Source organism: Manacus candei, unplaced genomic scaffold, assembly GCF_025592945.1.
Source record: "Manacus candei isolate 608988 ecotype Guabito, Panama unplaced genomic scaffold, ASM2559294v1 h1tg000050l, whole genome shotgun sequence".
In the NCBI taxonomy this organism is placed as follows: Eukaryota; Metazoa; Chordata; class Aves; order Passeriformes; family Pipridae; genus Manacus; species Manacus candei.
Window position 1 is genome coordinate 5377143 of NW_026138098.1, and position 25122 is coordinate 5402264.

At 42.3% G+C, this 25122-nt stretch overlaps 1 long non-coding RNA gene across 1 annotated transcript; it reads left to right on the plus strand.

The window, feature by feature from the left end:
- The first annotated feature begins 1177 nt into the window (after window positions 1-1177).
- Window positions 1178-19819, plus strand: LOC127477210 (uncharacterized). Its single transcript, XR_007906886.1, has 4 exons — window positions 1178-1240; window positions 10176-10333; window positions 18471-18624; window positions 19223-19819. It is a non-coding gene; the product is annotated as an uncharacterized LOC127477210 (long non-coding RNA).
- The last annotated feature ends 5303 nt before the right edge of the window (window positions 19820-25122 follow it).

A 25122-nucleotide genomic window follows, 5' to 3' on the forward strand; every position in this document is an offset into this window, starting at 1 on the left:
GTTAATCTGTTATTGGCTTATTATTAATAATTTCTTATATTACTTATATTAATAATAAATCTAATATTGCTTATATTACTAATAAGTCTAATATTACTAAACTAGAGATTTTTCTAAAAAGTAGAATTAAGTGTATGACCTCTCTCAGCTCTATCTTCTCATAGGGATTAATCATAAAAGTGTAAAATGCCCATTTTAAAATGTGAGCTGAGACATTTGGGAGGAGGTAAGTTTTCAGTGTGTAAGTGACTGTGTAAAATAAACCTTGTTCTAAGTATCATTCTCTTCTATTTTGTACCTCACTGTTATGAGCTTGGCTTGCCACAATGCTCCACACAAAACTTTTTTGTGGTTGGAATTTTTTCTAATAGAATTTCATCTGGATTTCTAAGGAAATCCTAGTGGTAGCCCCTGACCCAAATGTACATCAAGTGCTGTTCCCCCATGGCCCTGGCCTATTTATTGCTTTCCTAAGTACTCCAGTTCAAATAGGAGCTCAGAACAAAATTGAAAATGAGCTTGGGGTCTCTTTCTACTCCCAATTTGTTCACTTCCAAAACCACTACCCAATTTAGCAGCGTCTGCTCAGGAGAGGGCAAAGGCTGGAATTACAGGGATGCAGGAGGGCAGGACTGGAGTGTGCTGGCAAAACAGCATGGAAGAGCTTTCCTAGCACTCTGTAATTTCTCAGCTGTGACAATTAGCATGTGAGGGCAAAAAAGATTGGTTTTTGTCGTCCCTACTCAAAACATGCCTGTTTAAATGTGTGATACACTCTGGCAGCAAGACAACAAAGTTATTACAGATAAATTGCTCTTTATCATGGTGCTGCTGGATTGTAGAGGTGGAAAACACCTGAGCAGGAGGTGGGATTGCATTTTATCAGGAAAAACATTCCTGATTTCATTTGTCTCTTATGCTGGAGGAAATACTTGTCATGTACATAATTAATAGGTGCTTTACTGCACAGAGAAAAGGTTTGTGGTCGAAGCAGAAGGTGCTTGACACCTTCACTGCCCACTGAGGTCTGTGAGAGTTGAGTGTCTAACACCTTGCAAAGTTTCTTTGTAGATTGACTGGTTATTCAGAATTGAAACATTTTATTTTATTTTATTTTATTTTATTTTATTTGATTTGATTTGATTTGATTTTTTTATTTTATTTTGTACAGAGTCACGGCTTGCTTTGAACTATTTGCCTGGATGCCTTTCAGAATGGAACAAAAGTCATGTTAATATAGGTAAGTGAATATTTTTTGGGAAGAAGGCTGAAAATGTAAAGGAGAAGTGAAAAAACCAAAAATCTTATTTTCTTATCTTATCCTAGTGGAAAATCTTGAAAAGAAAATGTGACATTAAAGTGCTGCTTAGATTAATCTCTTTAGTAGCCTTTGTTTACCAGTCTCACCTTTCTCCTGCTTCAAGTTCTTTCCTGGCCTCAGCAGTTGCTGTAGATGATCTGCAGGTGATTTTGTAAATACCTGTGAGCAGTTTAATTGCTTTTGGGTATACAGGAGGCACATGAAAACTTTGCTGCTGTAAACCAGCAGTAAAATCAACTAATTAAAAATAACAAAGTAAGAGAAGCAGTAAAATCAAAGACTTAAAAATAAAAACTTGCTTTTTGGTTTGCTTGAGGTGTCACTGGAGTGGCAAAAGAAAACATATACAGGTATTACTCCACAACCATTTTTTTAGGTTCTATTCCCATTCTCCTGACATTTTCCCCTTAACTTTATATCAATTCAATGTCAGGAGACTCCCAGCACTGAGCAAAGCAGATGCTCGGTCTAGACAGAAAGAGAATCAAACTTTTTTGCTTTTAAGTTTTTATAATTTATAATTTTAATTATAAATTATTATTATATTAATTTTTATAATTTATAATTTTAATAATAACAATTAATTAGTTAATTAAAAATAATCTTGCCTTTGAAATATTGAGGTGATCTTATTTCACTTGTGCTTTTAAGGTACACTTATTAAGCGTGTATGTACTTGAATTTAAGATTTATATAGATATATATGGATTTATACAGATAGCACAGGAAACAGGCTTCCTCCTACAATTAGTTGCATCTACAGCTGCCTCAACTACAAGTGTTTACTCTTCTAAGGTGAAAAAAAATCTCTTCTATGCACAGATATAAATATTTTTTTAAAGAATGTAATAGGAGGGAAGACTTCAAGAATTCAGCATGAAATATGTGGATACAATTTTGCTGAATAAAGGATGGATTTGGCTTCAGAAAAGATGACACAGTTAAATGTGAGTGGGGTATTTGTTATAGGGCTTTTAAGCTTCTTACAAAATTGTAGGATTTTATTTTTCTCAAAGACTCTCGCCTTTCTCTTTTGGACAAGAAGGCTTTAGTTGTTACAGGCACTGGCACATTAATACACAAATAGGTTGAAAACACTCAAGCACTTACAGCTCCTTTCTGTTCTTCCCAAGTCCTTGTCTCACTGGGATCAGCCTGTGAACAACATGGAGGGCTTTTTCCCCACCCTGTCATTTCTTTTTGGTAAAATATAACGTCCTTGAAAGAAAATAATAAATGTTTTCTGCCAGCTGTGACTGTCAGAACACATATATCAACTGGAAATTCAGAACTGCTGTTTAGGTTTGTTCATGGTTTTTGTCTTACAACAGACAGTTCACTAAGTACTCCCAGGGACCAGAATTCCCCAGGCATGATCCGTCTGTAGGTCCTTAGGATCACAGGCTGTAGGTGCTGTCACTGGCACACCACAGCAATGAGGAGGAAAGGAAGCAACAAAGTTGTCACTTTGATGCTAGAATGTGATTTGTCTGTGGATTTGATATATTCAGTTCCACAGCAAATCCCCAGTTCTGTCCTTTTCAGATTTCCAAAATTGGAAATTTCCCCCCATTGGAAATCTCTCCCTTAGAATGGTTTCGCCATCCCTCTGTCCTGGAAGTGCTGCATAAGCAGAACCTTTTGTTCATCACTTCCCAATACAAATGCCAGCAGATCTTCTCCAGGGAGAAAGCAAGTCCAGGCTTGCTGCCAAGTGCTTTTACCTTGTCTTAGGCCCTGGCATTGTTTTATGTCTTCTTCCCAGTTCTTATAATCTCCAGGACCACTGGGAGGCTCACACAGGTCTTGGGCCACATCACTTTGATAACCCAGCTCGGGACAGGCAGTACTGACCCAAAAAGTGACAAATTTCTTGGACAATCAACTTGTCATCCTTCCATTCTTTTCCAAACTCCCTTGGCAGCACTATAGGCAGATGTTACCCCCTGAATCCCGCTCCAGAGGCTTGGCTTGAACCTTTGCCAGGCCACTGAGGAGAGAGAAGGAAGAGTCAGACAGGACATGGGATATTCCTGTGGTGGGGTTCCCTCCCTTAGATTTCCTTAAGTGGTGAAGGAACTAATCATGTGGCTCAGTCATTTCAAAAGGATTTGTTCTCCACAACAGCATTGGGTTTGTGTGGCCAGGTTTTGGTAGCAAGGGAACTACAGGGGTGGCTTCTGTAAAAAGCTGCTGGAAGCTTCCTCCATTTCCCAAAGAGCCAATGCCAGATGCTCCAGGATGGACTGAGCTGGCCAAGACTGAGCCCAGCAGGGATGGTGGCAGCACTTCTGAGGTAACAGGTTTAAGAAGGGGGCAAAAAACCCTGCACAACTGCAGCTGGACAGAGGACTGAGAAGGAAGAGGAACAACTGTGCAGACCCCCAGGGCAGTGCAGAAGGAGGGGCAGGAGGTGCTCCAGGTGCCAGAGCTGAAATTCCCCTGCATCCCGAGGTGAGGCAGCTGTGTCCCTGCAGCCCACGGAGGTCCATGATGGATCAGAGACCCACCTGCAGGACCCCACACCAGAGCAGGGAGTGCTGTCTGTAATAGATTGATAAATTCTTCTGAGCCATCCCACATTCTTTCAATCTCCCTGTCTGAGAGTTTCCGGGATTGCCCACAAAGTAAATCAAATCCTGTGAGCAGAATTTATAAAGTCTATTGTATATGTATTTATTCTATTCTTTATTATTAACTATTCCATTATTTATTAATTCAAAATTAGTAGCAAACTTTGTTTGATGGAGGTTGGTGTCACAAGTGAGTGTTTTATGACACTGAAAGAATCACCAGAAAAGGCATTGGCAAAAACAGATTTATTATAAAGTGAAAGTGCAACAAAGTTCATGGGCAAGGTCACTCTGCTGCTTACTAGGTGGTTATAGCACACAGAGAAAAATCAGACTAAAATCTAAAATCAATCAATCTGAAACTAAAATCTATGTGAAATTATCTATGTGGAGGTTGAGGATGGAAAAAGGGCTAAGGATGGGAAAATATAAGGGAAAAAAGGAATAAGGGAGAACCTCCCCTTGAGTCACAAGGTTCAGAGTGGACCCCCCTTGCCAGACTTAGCCCTGGGCTTGACCAAAGGTTTAAGCCTAAAAGTTTAAAAGCACTTAAACTTAACAGCACTTAATCAGTATCCTAATTTAAACAATTTAACAAAAGATTTTATGGAATTTACTATAGGCACAACATGAGCTCACAGGCATAAAGGAGTCTGTACAGGTACCTGTGAAAATTCCCCTTGGATCTGGTGAAGGGCTCACATTGCTGCCTTTGCATCTCCTCAGCTGGTGAAGGATTGAGCCTCCAGGAGTGGGGATGTCAGCCCAGGCTCCATCGAGAGTGGTCTTCCAAGGACAGAAACCTTGAGAACTTGCTGGCTCTGAGAGGTCCCACTCAGAGGGAGGTGCTGTCACAGCCCACTGTTGTCCAGGAGAGCTCAAAGGGTCTCACTCAGGAGCCCTGTTTACAGGGCCACAGCAGAGTTGGCTTTAGTTGTAGCAATTTTCCAACCTGGACACAATTTGGGGCAGGACCCTTCTCTGAAAGTTCAACAGCAAAAACTATTGTTCCTCTGTTGTTGTTATTCAGGCAAGAAAAACCAGTTTCCAATGCTGTTGATTAAAAACCAGGAGCTGTTACCCAGCCTAAATTCCTGGGAGCAGGCAGTGTTTCTGCTAAGCTTAGTCCACGTGCTGTTTGTTTGTCAAGGCCAAGGCATTTCTGAGATCACAGCGTGACCTGGGAGGGGTGGGGATGCACCACCACGGCCAAATGTGTCAATAATTTGGAAAACATTGCTTAGGGCTGCAGCCAGGTGTGTGACAGAGGTTCAAACTCTTCTGAACGAGCCTCTCTAGGCTTGCAAAGGCACTGCCATTTGCCTTCTAGGCTTGGGCAAACTGCAGATTTAAAAGGTACCAGTGTCTGTGTGTGTGATTCACAGCAGGATGGGAGGAGACAGGTGGAAACGGTGCCAGTCTGTGGGAAAGCAACCACCAAAAATAGTAATCTGGTGTTTTTTCCCAAGCTCTTACAGTATTCACATTAAACCAAGTGGTACTGAGCCCGTTTCTAGGCAGAATTTTGAATCATGGTCTGCTGGGAACGCTGGCTTGCACACCTATGAAATTGGAATTTGTGCAGACTTCAAAATAAGCTTGCTTTTAATACTGTCCTTGTTCTCTTTTTCATGAAGTCTAAAGAGAAAGGTCTTGCCTGCCTGTAAAAATTGCAGCGTTATAAATAATTTGTTCTGTCCCTTTCGAGGCTGTAAAAATGGAAATGTTTGCTTTCAACCGAGTTTGTTTTTTGTTGACTCAATTTGAGAGCTGTCCAGATAAAAATATGACCTAATATATTTTGACATATTTGCTTAGAATGTGTGTGACATCAGCTGGCTGTTACTATCTTAGAAAATGTCAGAGTGATGTCATGCAGTCACTTGGTTTTAAATGAATTCAAGATGAAATATGACTCCTCTGTAGGTTGTTGTGGTTTATGTGAAGCTGCACATCAGTTTGTATCAGCTTAGAAGTATTTCAAGTTCTGTTGCAACAGCAGAAATATCTGATATCAAATAGACGGGAGAGATAAAGTACAGATCAAAACAGGGTCTTCTTCAAGATGTTTATCATTACATGCTTTGTAATTTTAATTTATATTTGCTGTCCAAGTTTTTCTACGGTCTTGACATTCACAAATCCAGCCATTGAATATTTCCATGACTGATTCATGGCAGAGTGTAAATCACCCAATTAGTGCCTCTGCATTTTTGCTGCACTTAAGCTGAGAGTAGGGGAACATGCAGAGGTGACTTCAGTGCCTTAAAGCCTGACATAAATATAAAATCATGACAATGATCTCACTTCTTCACTGATAGGCCAAATTCATATTGACAGTGTGCTTAGCATTTCTTCATCTGTCCAACTCTTCATTTCCAGGGAATGAAGTTGTTCCTTAGTTGAAATAACAGTAATTTTGGCTGGTTCAGCCTGCTCCCAGTGATACCCAGATACAAACAAAACCAACGCAAAATTCATACCAAACCCATCATATTTGTATGTGATCTCCTGTTTATGGAGTCACAGGTTGCAAAAGTCACAAATCAGCTTCAAAGATTTCAAAATTATCATAAAGTATCTGTTATGACAAGAGTTGGCCATTCCCACATGGATTCCTGCCAACCAGGGCACACGCTCACCCCATAACCTGGCCCTCATGCTCAGATATTGATTAGCAAAACAAACTCATTACAAAACTGAAGAATTTAATTTTGATCAGTTATGTCCTCCCCCAAGGAAAATTCATGGGGTTTTTTGGTTTGTTTGGTTGGTTTTTTTCCTGATAGATAATATTTTAGTTCTCACATTTATCTTACTAGTGACCGTCTGGTATTTTTTAGCACCTTTCCTGGTGCTGGAGATTGATTTCTGTAACAATTCCTGTGCAAATTTGCTCTAATTATTTGGATTTTTTTTCTTTTCTATTTTTATAGTAGATTAGATGCTATTTTTTGATGTTGGCTTTGGGTGTTTGCTTTTTTCCTCCGCAACAAAAAGAGAACATACCTAAATGTGAATAACTGGGATTCTTAGTTGGATTTTTTTTAAAGAAGCTTCACAAAGCGTGTCATGCCATGGGTACTGTGGTTTTACTTGTGGTACTAAGAAGGCAAAAAAATGTGTTTTAGGAAGAATTGTGGCTTTCTGTGGATGATGAGCAAGGACAGGGCAGCCAGGCTGCGTGGGGCCAGATCCCACCAGAGACATTCTGCCTTGGAGTGATGGTGTGCCTGTGTTTCCAGGCCCTGCTGTGTGTGCTGACATTGAGGAGAAGGTGCAGCTTCTCCAGAGACCCCCTTGGAGCAACTCTCCAGACTCTCCTCAAGCTGGAAAGAGCAGAGCAGCACAAAGACTGTGGCAGGGTAGAGTCCCCTCACTTCTTGTTGGTTTTTGCAAACAGTGCAAAGCCTGAGGTTGGCCCCCAGATGTGGCTTTTGTTGCTTTGGGCTTATCTGTGCTTGTACCAGGCTGTTCTTTGCTGGATAGATCATGAAGATGCTCAGAGGGACGGGCTGAGACACAGGCCCCTGACATAGGAAGGACATGGAGCTGTTGGAGCAAATCCAGAGGAGGCCACGGAGATGATCCAAATGCTGGAGCCCCTCTGCTCTGGAGCCAGGCTGGGAGAGCTGGGGGAGTTCACCTGGAGAAGAGAAAGCTCCAGGGAGACCTGAGAGCCCCTTTCAGTGCCTAAAGGGGCTTCAGGGGAGCTGGAGGGGAACTTTGGACAAGGGCCTGGAGTGACAGGACAAGAGGGGAATGGCTTCCCAATGCCAGAGGGCAGGGTTAGATGGGATATTTGAAAGAAATTGTTGGCTGTGAGGGTGGTGAGGCCCTGGCACAGGGTGCCCAGAGAAGCTGTGACTGCCCCATCTCTGGAAGTGTCCAAGGCCATGTTGGACAGGGCTTGGAGCAACCTGGGCTAGTGGAAGGTGTCCCTGCCCATGGAAGGAGATGATCCTTAATGTCCTGTCAAACCCAAACCGTTCCATGATTTTATGATTCCAGGAAGCCCAGCTGGCTCTTGTAACTTCTCCCCAAGGCTGCAGTCAACTCCTCAGCAGTGGAATAACCTCCCATGCACTTGTGCATTGTACTAGTGGAGAAGATCCCAAGAACCTCTTGGGACCTTATTTTTGTGGCAACTTCCTCCTGCATCCTGCTAAATGTTTCTAGTCTGCAGTTTTGTTTTATCATTCCTACATCAATATTGAAGTTTAATGTCAATGTTAGTGTGAAGTGCCTCTAAAGGTTTGGAAAATAAGAACCAGAGAGATCAAATATTTTATTTATGCACAGTAAATTTTTAAAGTCTCTCTTGTGTTTTGATCCAAAATGCATATTATTGGACAATTTAGTTCCCAAAGTCTTTCTGTGATGTAAGATTTATCAGGTGTCTGCCATGGGCTGATAGAAATATGGGAAAAGTCAATGTTGCCCTCACCTGCACCCCGGGCAGTGCTGTTTAAAGGTCTCCGCTGTTCTGGGGTTCCTCTGGTAAGAGAAACAATAATTGCAAACTCTGCAGAGAGTGTGGAGCAATGAATAGTGTATAAATGGGATCTGTATTCCCTGATCTTCTAAAACTCCCCCCCGGCATGACCTCGGGGCTCCTTCCTGCTGCTGCTGCTGCCCCAGGAGCTGCTCTCAGTGCTCCAGGGGTTCAGGTTTTTCAGGGAAATTCACTGGTTTCTGCTCTTAGGAATAGGGAAAAACCTGCAACAATAATTTATTTTATTTATTAATTTAATAATAATAATAATACAATAATAACAGCACAGTCATAATAATATAAAACCAACCAGAACAACTACCACAATAATGCAATAATAATAGTATAACAACAACCACCACAAGAATTATGATGATGATGATAATAATAATAACAATAACAATAACGATAATAATAATAACAATAATAGTAATAGCAATAATAATATCAGATAGACAAAAAAATAATGCTTCCTAATTTTTTATTTCAAAGGCAACATTTTCCCTCCTATACCTTTGAAATACAATGTTCTAGGTAAGAATAATAATGTAAATATGAAAAAAACCCACCTCTCTTTAGAGAAAAATATGTTCATCCTTAGTGATCTTTTGCAAGTTATTGGCAGATAAACATGTGTGCCCTTAATTACTAATTAGTGTCAAATATCACTCCCTTCACCTCCAGGTGAAGGCTGGAGGAGGTTTGGATTCTTTGGTTGTCATCTTTTATATAAATAATCTCTGTAAAATATCATAATAGTTACTGTTAAATTCTGGGAAGTGGCAGATTATGACAATTTTATAAATTTCTGAGTACTTAGAAATGTTTTCTATCCATTTCTTCTTGAAACTGTACTTTATGACAGCACTTTGTTATGAGGGGAGAATGACAGAGACTTGCAGCAGGTCTCTGTTTCCATCCCTTCTCCCATGTTTTATTTCATACATTCAGAAACTGAGCCAAATTCCAGGCCAACTTCAGCCTGTTCCAGCAATGCCTCCATTGTGTGTCTGGCAGTGACCAATTCCATAACAGTGCTGGTTCTCCCAGAAAATCTGCTTTGTGGAAAGTAGCTTAAATTATTACTGTGGTTTAATATGCACATGTATATAAACATGGAATCCTAGAGTCATGGAATGGTTTGAGCTGGAATACATCTTAAAGGTCATTTTGTTCCACCCCCTGCCATGGGCAGGGACACCTTCCACTAGACCAGGTTGCTCCAAGCCCCGTCCAACTTGGCCTTGGACACTTCCAGGGATGGGGAAAGCCACAGCTTCTCTGGGCAACCTGTGCCAGGGCCTCACCACCCTCACACCCAACAATTCCTTCCCAGTATCCCATCTGACCCTGCCCTCTGGCATTGGGAAGCCATTCCCCCTTGTCCTGTCTCTCCAGGCCCTTTTCCCAAGTCCCTCTCCAGCTCTCTTGGAGCCCCTTTAGGCACTGGAAGGGGCTCTCAGGTCTCCTTGGAGCCTTCTCTTCTCCAGGTGAACCCCCCCAGCTCTCCCAGCCTGGCTCCAGAACAGAGGGGCTCCAACCCTTGGATCATCTCCGCGGCCTCCTCTGGACTCTCTCCAGCACCTCCACATCCTTCTGCTGGGGACTGCAGAGCTGGACAATGCAGGAGGGGTCTCACCAGAGTGATGTAGAGGAGAGAGAATCACCTCCCCCAAAATACACCGACATATGTATATACCTGGATAAATCAGTATCTATTTATATTTGTGTGCCTGTGTGTATATAAACGTCACTCTCCAAATGTCTTCCTCTTTTCCTCTTCTAGGATGCTGCTCAGTCTGCCTGAGTGTGGCCAGCAATCAAGTTTTTCTTAAATCACTCATATCTGGCTGAGGATCCTGTTCTTAATTTAAAGTCAATGATTAAATCTTCTCATGGCAGAAAATATTATGACTCAGATTCCCTGGAGTGAAAAACAAGAAGGTGAGTACCAAGCACCCATGTCCCAGGATGGAGCTCAGGCAGGTCTTGCTCTCAGGATTTGGGGTTTTTTGTTTTATACAGGACCAAGCATCAGTAAATAAATAAGATGATAATAGGTTTATTCTGGGCAGACAGACAGGAATTTCTGCTCCTATATCCCACATGACAGCAGAGAGCTCTGCGGTCACATATGACCTTCCACTAACTGTGTTCATGTCACTTTTACTTTTCATCATAAGTAGCTACAACTAGGAAAAACATCTCAGTATAATTTTCACCATTTCTATCTGAAAGGCTTTAAGGGTTGATTTGAACAACACCTCTTTGCTGTCTCTGGAGCGTCCAGTTCTGAGGGAGATGCTGCTCACAGCCCACTGCAGTCCAGGAGACCACCAAGGGTCTCACTTAGGACCCCTCGAGTTGCAAGAGAGTTGGCTTTAGTCAGTCCTAACAATTTTCCATCCTGTCCAAAATTTGGATCATTAAGTATGTAAAAGTATAATTTTATTGAGGTTCTATTGAGGCAGGAAAAATCAGTTTCCCAGGCTGTTGTTCAACAACCAGGTGCTCATTTTCCAGCCTGAGTTCCTGGGATGAAACAGTGTTTCTGATAAGCTCCAGAGGAGCAACATCTCCTTATTTATTTTTTTTTTTTAACTGAGCAATGACTTTTTTGTCATGGAAGGCACCAGTAGGAGTTTGTTTCTTCTCTCAGATAACTCCAAAGCACATGTAGAAGCTTTAAACTTACCCCTCGTGCCCTTTTCTGCCAGGGATTTTTATTGACATGTAGAGAAACAGTTTGTAATTAATCAAAGTGTTCATTAGAGCCATTTATTTTACAGAGGAGAAGCACTTAGGTGGTTTTTGGAGGTGGTGGCAGTGACTTTGCCTGATCAGGATCCCTGTCCAAGGACTGCAGGATAATTATAGGACTGCCATCATTTGCATATTGCCAGGATGCTGCCAGTAAATATTAATGCCTTACTTTTTGTTCATTTAGCCTGTGTTTTTGAAAGATGCCTAAAAACAAAAAGATCATATCTGTATGTTGTTTTTTAATTTATTTTCACCTTTTTGTCTCCTTTGGAGACCCCTGGTGTATCAGCACTTTGTTTACCACAAATTAAACCTTAGCTGATTGTTTACCAGGCTGAAGACCCTTGTGCATTACTCCAGCACTTTCCCTTTTTTTAATAATCACAACCTGGGATTCATTTGCAAGAGGCCCTAATCTGCATGAGAATTATACAATTAACTTTTGATTAACCACCTAGTTCTTCTGGAAACCACAGTGTATAGGACACTCTGCATTTAAATAATTTGCCTTAAATTGGGAGCAGGCCTTTCATTAAACCGGTGAGTTTGACTAAACAACAACATTTGGAGATAATCAGGGTCAAGACAATAGGCGAGGCTGCAAGGCTAGAATGTCATCTTTAAATATAACAGCTGAGATAAAGGCACCCAGATTGTGCCTTATCAAAACACAAAAAATCAAAGCTCTCTCTTGTCTGTGGCAAAATACCAGGCCCTGGTGTTTAGGGCGACCATTGTTTGGGCCTATAAGTGTTGCAGGATTTGCATTCAGAGAGCCGGGGCTGACACACATTACATCACGTAGGGTACTTATCTCGGAGTCTGACAATAATTATCAGGAAGAATATACTCAGAATGACTTTTTTGTGATTTTTATGCATCCCCAACACAAGGAAAGGGAGATAACAGCATTATGAAAAAGGGGAGAGTCTCCAAAGGCTCTCCCTGGAGCTGCGTTCTTCGATTAAATTTGCCGTGCCACTCTGGTGTGCTGAACAAGTGGAAAGAAAGACTATGAGGCTTTTATAGAGGGTAATAATAGTACTGAACACAGCCCTTACCAAAAGATAAGATCCATTGTCAAAACAAACAAAAGGAGCAGTATTAAACACCACTTGAAGAATATATATGAGCAAAGTTTTAAATCCTTGCCTTTTTTTCATACCTTGAACCTGGCTCTGTGGTGTGGCCATCTTCTAACCAGGCACCTTGGCTAGTGTAGAGGCTTTTAAGGTGTCTTTTCCCTCTGTCCTGTACTGGGAGGGGGTTGTGATGAGGTCTGTCCATGGATCCAGGGAAGAGACTTAAACCATCACAGCCCAGGTTTGGTGTCTGCTCTGTGGGGTTTTTGTTTATGTATTTGTTGCCAACACAGTATTTTGTTCCTACAGTGCCTTTGCTGTAATAATTTATGGCTCAGTTTTCACAGGATAACTGTGGTGCTGCATCAGAGCTCATTTCCAGCTCAGCACAGGACAGTTGAGGGTGATGGACACCTCAATCAATTTACAAGAGCATACAGTGACAGGACAAGGGGGAAAGGCTTCCCACTGCCACAGGGCAGGGTTAGATGGGATATTGGGAAGGAATTTTTGTCTCCAAGGGTGATAAGGCCCTAGCACAGGTTTCTTAGAGAAGCTGTGGCTGCCCCATCCCTGGAAGTGTCCAAGGCCAGGTTGGATGGAGCTTGGAGCAACCTGGGCTAGTGGAAGGTGTCCCTGCCCATGGCAGGGGGTGGAACTGGATGGGCTTTAAGGTCCCATCCGACCCAAACCATTCTAGGATTCTATAATTCTATATTAGAAAATAGTTGAGTGCATTTCTCAGCATCCTCCCTCAGTCTCAGCAGTAAAAGTACATGAGAACTTTTCCTGATCCCATGTCTTTTGCATCCATTATCCCACTGGCTTTTAAAACATGTGTGTGTGTATATACATACATACATACATATATATAAGCAGTGTGTTTTCAGGAGAAACAGCTCAGTCAGTGCAGTCTCTGCACCTGCTGAAGCAGTGAGGGCTGAACAGATTTTAGCTCAGCTGCTGCACCTGCTTTTCCTTCTGCTGCCACCCACGTGCTCCAGGGTCTCTCCAAGCTGACTCCTGGAGACCTGCTGGCAGGAGAGGGACTGAATCATGCTTCCCTTATCTGGGGACTGATAAACTTGTTTTGGGAAGCAATCAGTGAGGCAGGACTGGAAAGGAGGAGGAGGGGGGAATGTGGGAACGTGGTCGGAGTCCAGGGAAGTGAACGATTCATTTGGTACGTCTGAAAGTTCAGAAGTTCAATCCTGACAAAGCTTTGGTGCTTCAGATCAGTATCTTTACAAAGCTGTGACCCTTTCAGGTCTTTGTTTCAACCTTCTCCTCCCCCCCCCTTTTTCCCTTTACTCCTTTTCCTAAGCTCTTATTGCTTTCAGGGGACCCCATTCTTCTCCTAAATTGAATCCAGGTCTTTGCTTCTGTTCCCTTCCTGCTTGTTTTACCCATTTCCCCCCCAGCAGACACTGTACCTTTTCGTTACTGCATTGTTGAGTCACTTGTGGTATTCAATCCTTTATAATAATGTTCTATATGCCAGTGACGGAGCGTGTGTCATAATGCACAAGCAGTCCCAAGCACTCAGGAATTGAGGTGAGTCCTCAATTTGGATTAAAAATAAGATTGTCATTTGGCTTAAAAATAAGATTGTGGAAAGAAAAATGTCATTTGTGTCCCTGTATTTGGCTTTTCTTTTTTTATTTTTTTTTATTTTAACCTTATGGGTACTTAAAGAAAAAAAAAGGCAAAGGAAAGGAATGTGAGAAGTACAAAAGCACAGCTTTGTGAGTAAAGCAAAGTATCAGGGGGCTTGTGATTAAATCTGTATATAACATTTGAATGGAGCACCAGAAGATACTTTATTTCCTGAGTAAATCAAAGTACTTCAATATGAAATAAACTGCAAGTGTGTATTTATAGGCTGCTCTCAGCTGCTTCTGTAGAGCATCACCCCCCACTACAGGGCACACCAGCAACCAGGAACAGCCCTGAAGTTTAAGGATTTCTTTGATTTTGGGGTTTGAGGTGGCTGTTTGATGAATGACCTGACAGTGGTTCTGAAGCTGTTTCTGTAGCTGCTTCTTACAAGATTTATGAGTGATGCCACAGCTCTTCTGTGCGTGTTTTTGGGTTTATGGAAGAATGATTAACAGGCTTTTTGCTGATACAAACTGGCTAAAAGAGGCATTCCACACCACAGAACATCATGCCCAGTATGGAAACTGGGGGGACTGGCTGCTGATCACTGCAGGGGGAACAGGCTTGGCATTGGTCAGGGGGTGCTGAGCAGTTGTGTTGGGCATCATTTGTTTCTCGTGGGTTTTGTTACTCTCTCTCCCTCTCCTTATCATCATTATTTTTATTATTGTTGTTGTTGTTAAAGGGGAAACAATTGCCTGAGTATTCTCACACCATTCAAGGAATCACCATCTCTGGAGATGTTCAAAAAGCATGTGGATGTGGCACTGAGGGACATGGTTTGACAGTGAACACCTGCAACTCTGCTGTGGGAAACCTAGTAGAGCTTCTAATCCTAATGTGAATCCAGCAAATCACAGGGAGAGACTCAAGTCCCTGCCAGCAAACAAAAGTCCTGATCATTTAGTGATAGACAATGTAAAGAGTATGACAAACCTTGTTTTCACTTGTGCTGTCAGCATGGCTGGAATCTCAACTCAGTCTGATTGGAAAAGATTTCTCAGCTCCACTTCCAGTTTTTCTTTGGCTTACCCAAGAAGATCATCCAAATCCCATTTCAAAATGCATTTGAATTCAATTAAATGAACCAGCTCAGGTTGTATGAGACTTTTATTTGTCTGGTCTATGTTAAGTATCTTTGCAGGACTGAAATGATCTCTGCAAAGCTGCCATTAGTGATTTCATGCTTGTCATGAGCTATAAAAACTCTTCTTCAAACCAAAGTACAGCTCAGCCAGGACAACTTTACTTGACTTTCCTCAAACAGCACCAAGACCTGGCACTCAGCAGTGGATGCTTTTCCCACTTCTAGACAATGCCTTCATTTGTCCCAGAACTTAAATTTTAAAAAAAAATTAGTTAGAAAACAACATCTTGTACAGAAAAAAAAGATGCTCCCTTATTTTCTGACAGAGTGGAGAGGCCTTTGGGGGATCTTGAAAGCATCTACAGCCAGAAGGCATGTGAGAGGTGCAGCAAGAGCAGCACCCAGTGACTCCTCCAGATGACAGTCTGGCAGGCAGAGTCAGGAATTATTATGTTTAAAAAACTGTTGTAGCAAGTACAAGGGGAAGCAGGAAACCTTGGAGATATTAGAGTGTGATTTACAAACAAATCTATTTAAATGGGAGTTTTCACGAGAACTTCTGCCCTTTGCCCTGCACCAATCCCGGGAACATGGTGGTTGTGTATGGGAGGAAGAGCTTGTTCTCCTCCTGTGAGCCCTTCTGCTGGTGGAAGACCTACATTTTGGTCTCATATTGTCTGATATTCCTTCTCCTGCACTTGCCTGATTTATTACCTCTTCTCTTCCCTCTCTCTGCCTGACAACACCACATGTGCAGGGATCAGGGAAGAACATGCCAAGTACTGAGCTCCTGCTGTGCATGAGCAGCTGCTCTGTGGATCAGGTGGTGCTGGACTATCCAGCAAGGTTTAGACCTGAGCTGCTCCCAAAAAAGCAGCACAGCCAGGGAGGTCATGGTTAACAGTGCTCCCATGAATTTGTTACAGTGGAAGCACTTATGTGACCTTGATCAGGTCAGAGAATCACAGAATGTGCTGAGTTGGAAGGGACCCACAAGGATCATCAAGTCCAACCCTTAGCCCTGCACAGGACCATTCCCAGGAGTCACACCCTGTGCCTGAGAGCATCATCCAAACACTCTTTGAGCTCTGTCAGCCTTGGTGCTGTGCCCACTGCCCTGGGGAGCCTGTTCAGTGCCCAACCACCCTCTGGGGGAAGAACCCCTTCCTGAGATCCAACCTAAACCTGCCCTGACACAACTTCAGGCCATTCCCTGGGGTCCTGTCCCAGGTTCCCACAGAGCAGGGCTCAGTCCTGCCCCTCCTCTGCCCCTCCCAAGGGGGTTATACCTGCAATGAGGTCTCCCCTCAGTCTCCTCTTCTCCAGCTGAACACACCAAGTGCCCTCAGCTGCTCCTCACACGGCTTCAAATCAAGGCCCTTCCCCATCTTCATTGCCCTCCTTTGGACACTCTCTGATGGCTTCATATCTTCCTTATATAAATAGGTGTGTAAATTTACAGGATTTTCATTCTCATCCGTAATACAACATGGAATTTTTTTCCTCTCTAACACTTTTATGGGGCTGGGAAAGCATTAGGGATACACCTGAGTGTTGTGAATTCATTGCCTCCCTAAAAGTCCAAACCTAACACATAAACTTCCATATTTCATCTTGTAAACCATCCATTAACATCCTCTCCTGATTAGGGATTTTTTAAAAGCCTTTCTCGCTAATACTTGTCGTTTCCCCCCAGTATTGTCTTTTTTTTTCCCTGGAAAATTTACAGAAAATCTTGGAAATATTAGAGTATTTATGATTTAAACCCAAAAACACTTAATTTGGATTTTTTGCAATATTTTCTGCTCTTTACCCTTCATTAATGACCAGGAACATGTCTGTTGTTGTGTATGGGAGGAGGGTGGAGGGACTTATTTCCACATTTTAGAATCCAGTTATAAGGCTGTATTAAAATAACACTTTTTACTGATAAAAATCAAAGATCATGGATACATTTACAAATAATAGCACAGATACTCGTTATCTTCATATCTCTGTCATCCAAGTCACCATTAATTGGCTAAAACATTGAAGCCATCACTTATGACCACTTCATTTATAGTTCTGAATGACAGGAAAGAGAAGAGTATTGACAGGGCTGACAGTGAGTTTGGGAAGGGGGGTTTCTTGAGAGGAAAGATCAGGAGTCTGATTTTGGTCACTCTAAATTAGAATTTGCATGAAGACATTCAGGAATAGGCATCATAGAGAGAGTCAAAGGCAAGGCTGAATGAAAGGAGACAAATTGTGACCGGGGAGGTGGATCTGAGAGTCACATGTATAAAAATAGACATTGGACTGTCTACAAGAATAAGCTGTTCAGGTATTGACCTCATTGTCAGGAGAAGCAGGAGGTGTGTTGTGGGATGTTCTGCAAAAGAAGGTGAAGAGAACAAAAGAGGAAAATGAAAGCTGAAGGGCAAGAGGAAGAGAAGCAGAAATTTCCAGAGCAGCTCATGAATCCTGTGGTTTAGTTGAAGAATGAGTAAAGCCTGCTGAAATAGGGTTGAAACAGTTTGAATTGAATTGAATTGAATTGAAAGATTGTTGACAGAACTAGAGAACTGGCCTTCATTTCCCTGAGAAAGGAAGTTTTCTCACTGCTCAGGATTGTTCTGTCTTGAACCACTCTGGACCCTATTTCAGATTAACTAACAGGTGAATATATTGTGCAGTTTTATAATGTGGGAATAAAAGCTTCAAAGTTTCTGTTGTTCTGGGTGGATTAGACAACTCAGAGATCCCTTACAGCCTCAGTTATTGCATCATAGATATCAATATTATAAATCCACAATAAGGCAATTTGAAATAGCAGCTTCTGAGCCATATTCAGACAGATTTTTGTTGGTTTCTTTGCTTGCTTGTTTGTTTTTTAAGGAAAACTGTATTTCAGTGCAGGAAAAGGTGATATCTGTGTTATATCATACCAAGGTGGGTTTAGGAAAAGAGCTTTAATGTACTATCAAAAAATAAGCTTTGTTTCCCACTGCAGCAAAAAGGTGAGGGATGAAGAATTATTCTTGTAATTGTACAGGTAGGGAAATGGGATGAAGAAAGTGAGAAGCTCAAGGTCACATCCAGAGTCTGTGGCAGAAACAGAATCCAGGCTCTTTACTCCAATCAATACATTAATAATGTCAATGACCATCTCACCTCCCTTGCACATTCCCTCAGTCAGGATCTTACTACCTTGTTAAAGAGCTTGTGTGATTAATCAGTGCTGCTGGAAACACCACAGCAGGTGCAATGGTACCATTTTTGCAATTACAGCTCGATTCTCTCTCAAATTAAAGAGGATGAGTGGTGCTGATGGCATTGGGAAGGTGCTCCTTAGGAAGAGCTAAGGTGGGGTTTAGTCGTATTTCATGGTCTCTCACCTTTAAACTGTCTTGCCCAGCCCAAGGAAAGTCAGAGAGCAGGTGATGTATTTCTGATTGCTGCCTTTTAGCTCTGCAAAATAACTCCTAAAGCCGGTTTGGAATTGTTACAGGAGCATCACTTACAGTGGAGGTGCTGCCAGCACGACCAAACAAGAGCAGACACGATAACAAATGATTCCACAGCATCTGTTTTGCACTGCTTCCAATCTAACAGGAGAGAAAAACTAATGAGTTGACAGATTTGCTGCTGAGCAAAAGTTATTGGTGAGTTTGAATTCACACTGCTCGTTTCTTTTTGCAGTTGTTTTACATCAAGTCTCATTTTTGACTTCCTGAGTCAGAAGAGCCTCACTCCCTGCCTGGCACTGAGTGAGAACTGTATAGTTGCACCCCAGCAATGTCAGAGCAGAGGTGCATAATTCTCATGCATTATCACGTTATTTTTGCTATCAGTTCAAGGAAATGGACACTTGATTCATCTTCTCCTATATATTGATTCCATCCTCCTTTTAATTTAGCACTGCAGCAGGCTATTAGCCTCCATTCACATTTACAATAAGATAATAGAACCTGATAGCTGTTCTCCCAATCCATTATGGATGGTGGATAAAATAGTTTTGTTTCTGTGTGTAAGGATCTATTGACTCACTCTCCTCTGCTGCATTTATAGCAGTTGCTCTCTCTAGCACTGTATGTCTTAATAGGTGGGGTATTGACGAAAGCTCCCTCTGAAGAGCAGAGATAAAGGTTTTTTGGTCTGAAAAGGGGCCCAGCTCATTGCCTGGAACTTCTATTGTCTGTATGAAGTCTCGTGGAAAACAAACCCCACCTCTGTCCTCACCATTAATCATTCTTTTTACAGTTCTCAGGCTGCAAACCTGAGGAAGTTTTCTGCTGGCAGGATCCCTCAGTCCATCAGCATCCAGGGATCTTCTAGATGGGCCTTCAGCCACATCACCCCCACTCCAGCTCATTCTGAACAACAGATCCTTGATCAGACCATCCAGAGCAATCTGTGGACATGAGAACTGCTCATTTATTCGGTTTCTGTGTCGGTGTCAGCCTGCCTTGTCTCACCCAACACACAACTGCTGCCTCAGGATTCTGTGAGTTCTCAAAGTCATAGAATCCCAGAATGGTTTGGTTTGGAAGGGGCCTTAAGGTTCATCTTGTTCCAAACCCCCAGCCATGGGCAGGGACACCTTCCACTATCCCAGATTACTCTAACCTGGCCTTGGACACTCCTAGGGATGGGGCAACCACATTTAAATTCCTGGGCAGATACTCAAGAACCCTTTTATTTCATTCAGAAACCAGTGATGTTCTTTTAATTCTTATTTTGGGATGGTCTTTTGAAGAATAGATGCTGTGTCTGCTTCTGCAACTGCAAGTCTTTGTGGGGTAGAGAGATGGTTTCACTGCTATTTAAAAGCAGTAGGGTGGAAAAAAAAAGAAAATGTCAGAGATTTTGCTAGAAGTGTTTGAAACCAGATGTATTTTGCTGTGGTGCCTGCAGAATTGGTGGTTGCCCCTCCATTGCAGCCTATGTGGAGCCCTGTGGGGTGGTCACGAGTCAGAGTGTTGCAGGAGAAAAGAGGGGTGGATGCATTTCAGTGCTGCAGCTTCACCCAGGCCTGCCTCTGATGGGAACTGAATATAGTCCTGGGTCTATGTTGTGGCCCTTTTGTGCTCAATCACAAAAAGACCACAAAGCCAGGAACAAACATTATATTCTATACCCTCCTATGCCTGCCCATAAACAAATAATTAATTTGCAAAGTGGAAATTGAGATCTACACAGTGGAAATCTTTAAAAAAACCCTTGCCCCAAACCTGTCTTTAACCTGTAACAGAATTGCAGGGACTCATTTCTGATTTGTTTCTCTTTATATTTCTCATACAGAGTGAAGTAAATCAAAGATTAATAATATTTTTATGTAGCTAGAAAAACCAAAAAGTTTTGTTCTGTGCAAGAATACACTTTTTTCTTAAAAAAATAATTAATATAATGTGTTCAAAAGTCATGGTTCTAATTGTCCCTGCCATGGAAAAGGTACAGAATTAAATTAATACATAAGAGACTTGTTTCCTTCTGCAGTAACTACTCCTGTTCTTTGAAAGGCTGTCCTTTTTTTTTTTGAGTTCCTTATCTGAAAAGGTTTCCCATGTCTTCATGCAAGCAGTTGTCATGCTTTAGAAAAATCACAAGCAGCAAAAAGTCAGAATTGTCAGTTCAGAAGACACTGCTTTTTCCACTGGGTAAAACTGAGAAAGCAACGCTGGCAAACGATCTTTAGGAAAGGAAAAAAAAAACCCCGATGGAAACAGCAGTGGAATGAAGATAAAAAGGGTTGCAGGCTTTATTCTCATTGAAGGTTGGCAACAGGAAAGCTGTTGGAATAGAAGAAGAATATCTGATAGGTCATCTGTTGTGTAATGAAGAATAGAAGACAGGAGACAAGCTAGGAGAAGCAAGGTGATTCCAAACCTCAGAGGAATGGAAGATCTTATGAGAGAAACATGAAAGCAATACCTTTATAAACTGACCAAATTTAATTTACTATCAATGAGCCTTGTAAGACTGTGAGCTGACAAAACCCATTTGTAATGTTGTGGGTAAGGTTGAAGTCATAAATTTTTCTCTTGTGGAATCATTTTATTACGTATTCTTTTCTCTTTTTTTGTGCAGGTTTTCTGATTAAAAATTACTACTAAGATGTCAAATATAGCCTTGTCCTCTGATGTCTGGGCTTAGTTACCCAATAGCTGATCTTGCCTCTCCGTCTTCTTTAGTCACAATAAAACATGTTTTTGAAGGGCCAACAAAAGCAGATAAATATGTTGTCATTTAATATGCACAATTTTCTGCAAAATGTCCATATTGTTCTGCTCTGGGTGTTCCTGGAGAGACACTGTACCTGTCAGGATGTTTTGTGGCAATGTTTTAACTGCTCAACCTCTTGATCAATGAGCATCACAGCAAAGGCATTTGTGATTTCAGGGAGGAAGTCAGGAAATGCTCTGCCCAAGGTTGTGGATGCTTTTCCTGTAATTTGTGACACACTGAGAGACGTGAAAACTGGATTCTTTATGCTGGGAAAAAGTTAAGATGGGATGTGATAAGAGCAGATTGACATTGGATTATAAATGCCTTGGGTACCAACATCAGCAGGCCAGGAAGGGCCTTCCTTTGCTGTGTGGAGAAAGAAGAAATGGTTTCTAAATTGATTTTCAATCTCAATGGTGGGTCTCAACACATGTCAGTGTGTTTCTGAGGTGATTTTTACAGGCCTGGCAGGAATGTGACAGGCTGAGAGAATTGAGGTGTTCAACCTGGAGAAGAGAAGACTCTGGGGAGACCTTAGAGCACCTTCCAGTGCCTAAAGGGACTCCAAGAGAGCTGGAGGGGGATTTTGGACAAGGGCCTGGAGGGACAGGACGAGGCGGAGTGGATTTAAGTTGGAAGAGTGTCAATTTAGATTGGATACTGGGAAGGAATTGTTGGCTGTGAGGGTGGTGAGGCTCTGGCACAGGTTGCCCAGAGAAGCTGTGGCTGCCCCATCCCTGGAAGTGTCCAAGACCAGGCTGGACGGGGCTTGGAGCAACCTGGGCTAGTGGAAGGTGTCCCTGCCCATGGCTGGGGGTGGAACAGGTTGAGCTTTTAGGTCCCTTTCAACCCAAGCCAGCCTGTGATTTCATGAGTCTCTGCATCTTTGCTGTCCCTGAATGGAGCTGTTTGCAGTGGGAGAAGACCCAATGTTTTGTGCTTATGAGGTTTAGTTCAGGAGGAGGAAGAAATCACCAAGTCCCACCAGGTTCTGAGCTCTGTAGGCATGGGATTCATCAGCAGGACTTCTCTCCAGTTTTCCACACCATGGAAAGGAGTGGGGTTGCTTCATACTTCCATGGATCTCAACGTTTCTTCACAGGAAAAATGGGTACAGTAAATGGAAGCGAGGGGAAAGCTTCCTATTACAGACAACTACAGGCTTAGGAGAATGTGGCAGGTTTTAACCCTGACTCAAAGGGTCAGATCTGTAGTAGGAGAAATCCCTCCTCCTCAGTTGTGGAAAAAATGGCTAGATAGTGTGGGATTCATTTTATAGAGGGATTGAGCTGGAGGGTTGAGCACCTTTGGCATCACAGGTGAGCCCACAGAGAGACTTGGGAGACACCAGAGCAAAACACCATTCAACTTCTACATCCTGTAATATGGAAAAATGTCCATTTTGGGATGTCATAGTGGCTCAGTAAACCAAAAAGTAAGAATGAGTCAAAATGAACGTTGTAACTCTGTTTTACAATTGGAATTCATTGCCAGAATAGTTTCTCAACTCATTATGAGAAGCTCTGTGCATGAACACTAATTTTATTTCATCTTGTTTTACAAATCTAATAGAAAAAAATCAACTAAATTAGGCTAAACCACTTGATTCTGCTACACGCTTTTAAATACTGTAAAGTAAGAAGATTATGTTACCCCCTTCCCCATAAATCAGGATTAAACTTGCATTTTCAGGTTTTTGTGCCAACAAAATCCCCAATTTGCTGAGCTCAAACTCTCTAATCTGGAGCCAGAGGCCAGAAGAGGAGACACACTTCGGAAGCAGCAACGACTGCGGGATGTTTCTGGGAGAATTAGGACATTTTTCCTAAACTATCAGTGCACTTTTCCTCCTGTTGTGGGAAGAGTAAGTTTCTTATCTCTGTAACCACTTTGTTTTCTCAGTGTGGTCCTTGTTTCTCACACACTTATATTAGAATTGGAAAATTTCACCTGCAGCACATTGTGCATCCATTAAAATCCGTGCCAACCTCCTCATATTATTTTTAAGAGAATGTGAGTTTTCCTTCGTCAAATTCCGATGGGCAATGAATTAAAAATGACAACTCTATATACGGCGAAAACAAGAAAATAAAATATACAAAACATTGCTAATGATGAGTTCTTGAAAAATTTACCAGACACATGGTACCCAGGGAGCTAAACTCATTAGCAGAAAGTGATAGGAGAGCTGAGATACTCCAGGATGAGGCTCAGGCACAACATATTCAAATGAAATCTCTTTAGTAAAATAGTTTTGTCTCTTTCCCTGAAATATTTGGCAAGAGCTTGTCTTCCTTTAAAAAAACCACAGCTATCTGGGAGGTTACAGCATCTTGTTAATCAGCCATCCCGTTGTTTACATTGCTCAGGAGCTCTTCCCTCCCTTGGGAAGGAGAAGAAGTTCCTAATGATGGGCTGGAGACTTTCCCAGTGACGGACCAGATATTTTCCTTGTTTTATCAGGTGGGACCTGGTGTCCTGCTCGGCCACAGCCCATTCTTAGTCCCTGGATGATCCTTCATGTCACCCTCTGACCCCACTGAGCCAAAGGTGAGTTATGGATCTGGCTGTGCTGCCAAGCGACACAAGCTATCTATAAAGTGCCAAGCACAGCATCAGCACTGATAAATTGTAATAATTAATGATATAATAAATAATAATCTGGGTGACCTCACTCCTGACATTGGGTATGTTAGATGACAGAACACCCCGAGCCATTAACTCTGTGTGGCACTTGAATGCTGACACCTTCTAGAAACAGACAATTGTTTCACACCTCATTTGCAAACTAAAGGAGATATGGAATGAATTAAACTTCCTGCAAACACTCAGGAGGTTTACAAAGAGTCCTATCTCTAAGTCTACTGTACTATTTGCATAAAAGAATTCAGTATCAATGTAATTATTAATGATAATTCTAAAGTAGTTGTGCTGCTTCAGGATTTTTCAGATTAAGAATGTAATGAATTAGTAATAAAATCCTAACACAAATTTATTCCTAAATACAATTTCCTTTCTGGCTGTGAATCTCCTTGTATTTTTTATAAAAGATGTACTTGTTGGAACAGCTTTTCCCCGTTGGCGTGGTTTAAAGATGCATGTCTTCCACAAAGTCAAATTTCTATTAGCAGCCACTTTGGAAGCAGCCTGGCTCTTCTTTGGGCAGCAGGAGGATGTGACTGCTGTGTCCTTCCATGCCTTAATGACAAATGCCTTCGAGGCATCCACCTCATCCTACGTGCGATGCCGGTGGCACGGCGGAGGGACAAGACTTGGAGAGCTTGAAGAAGACCAATGGCATCCTGGGCTGGATCAGGAATAGTGTGGTCAGCAGGACCAGGGAAGTGATTCTGCCCCTGTTCTCAGCACTGGTGAGGCCACACCTCGAGTGCTGTGTCCAGTTCTGGACCCCTCGGTTTAGGAAGGACATGGAGGGACTGGAGAGTGTCCAAAGAAGAGCAGCGAGGCTGGGGAAGGGACTCGAGTACAGGTTCTATGAGGAGAGGCTGAGGGAGCTGGGGTTGTTTAACCTAGAGAAGAGGAGGCTCAGGGGAGACCTCATCACTGTCTACAGCTCCCTGACAGGAGGTTGGAGCCAGGTAGGGTTGGTCTCTTCTCCCAGGCAACCTGCAGTAGGACAAGAGGGTACAGTCTTAAGCTGTGCCAGAGGAGGTTTAGGTTGGATATTAGGAACAAGTTCTTTACAGAGAGAGTGACTGGGCATTGGAATCGGCTGCTCAGGGAGGTGGTGGAGTCACTGTCCCTGGAGGTGTTTAAGAAGAGACTGGATGTGGCATCAGTGCCATGGTCTGGGTGACAAGGTGGTGTTGGGTCATGGGTTGGACTCGATGATCTCAGAGGTCTTTTCCAACCTTGTTGATTCTGTGATTCTGTAACTCGAGCTGCTGCTCTCCCCAGCGAAGCCCATGAGCCTG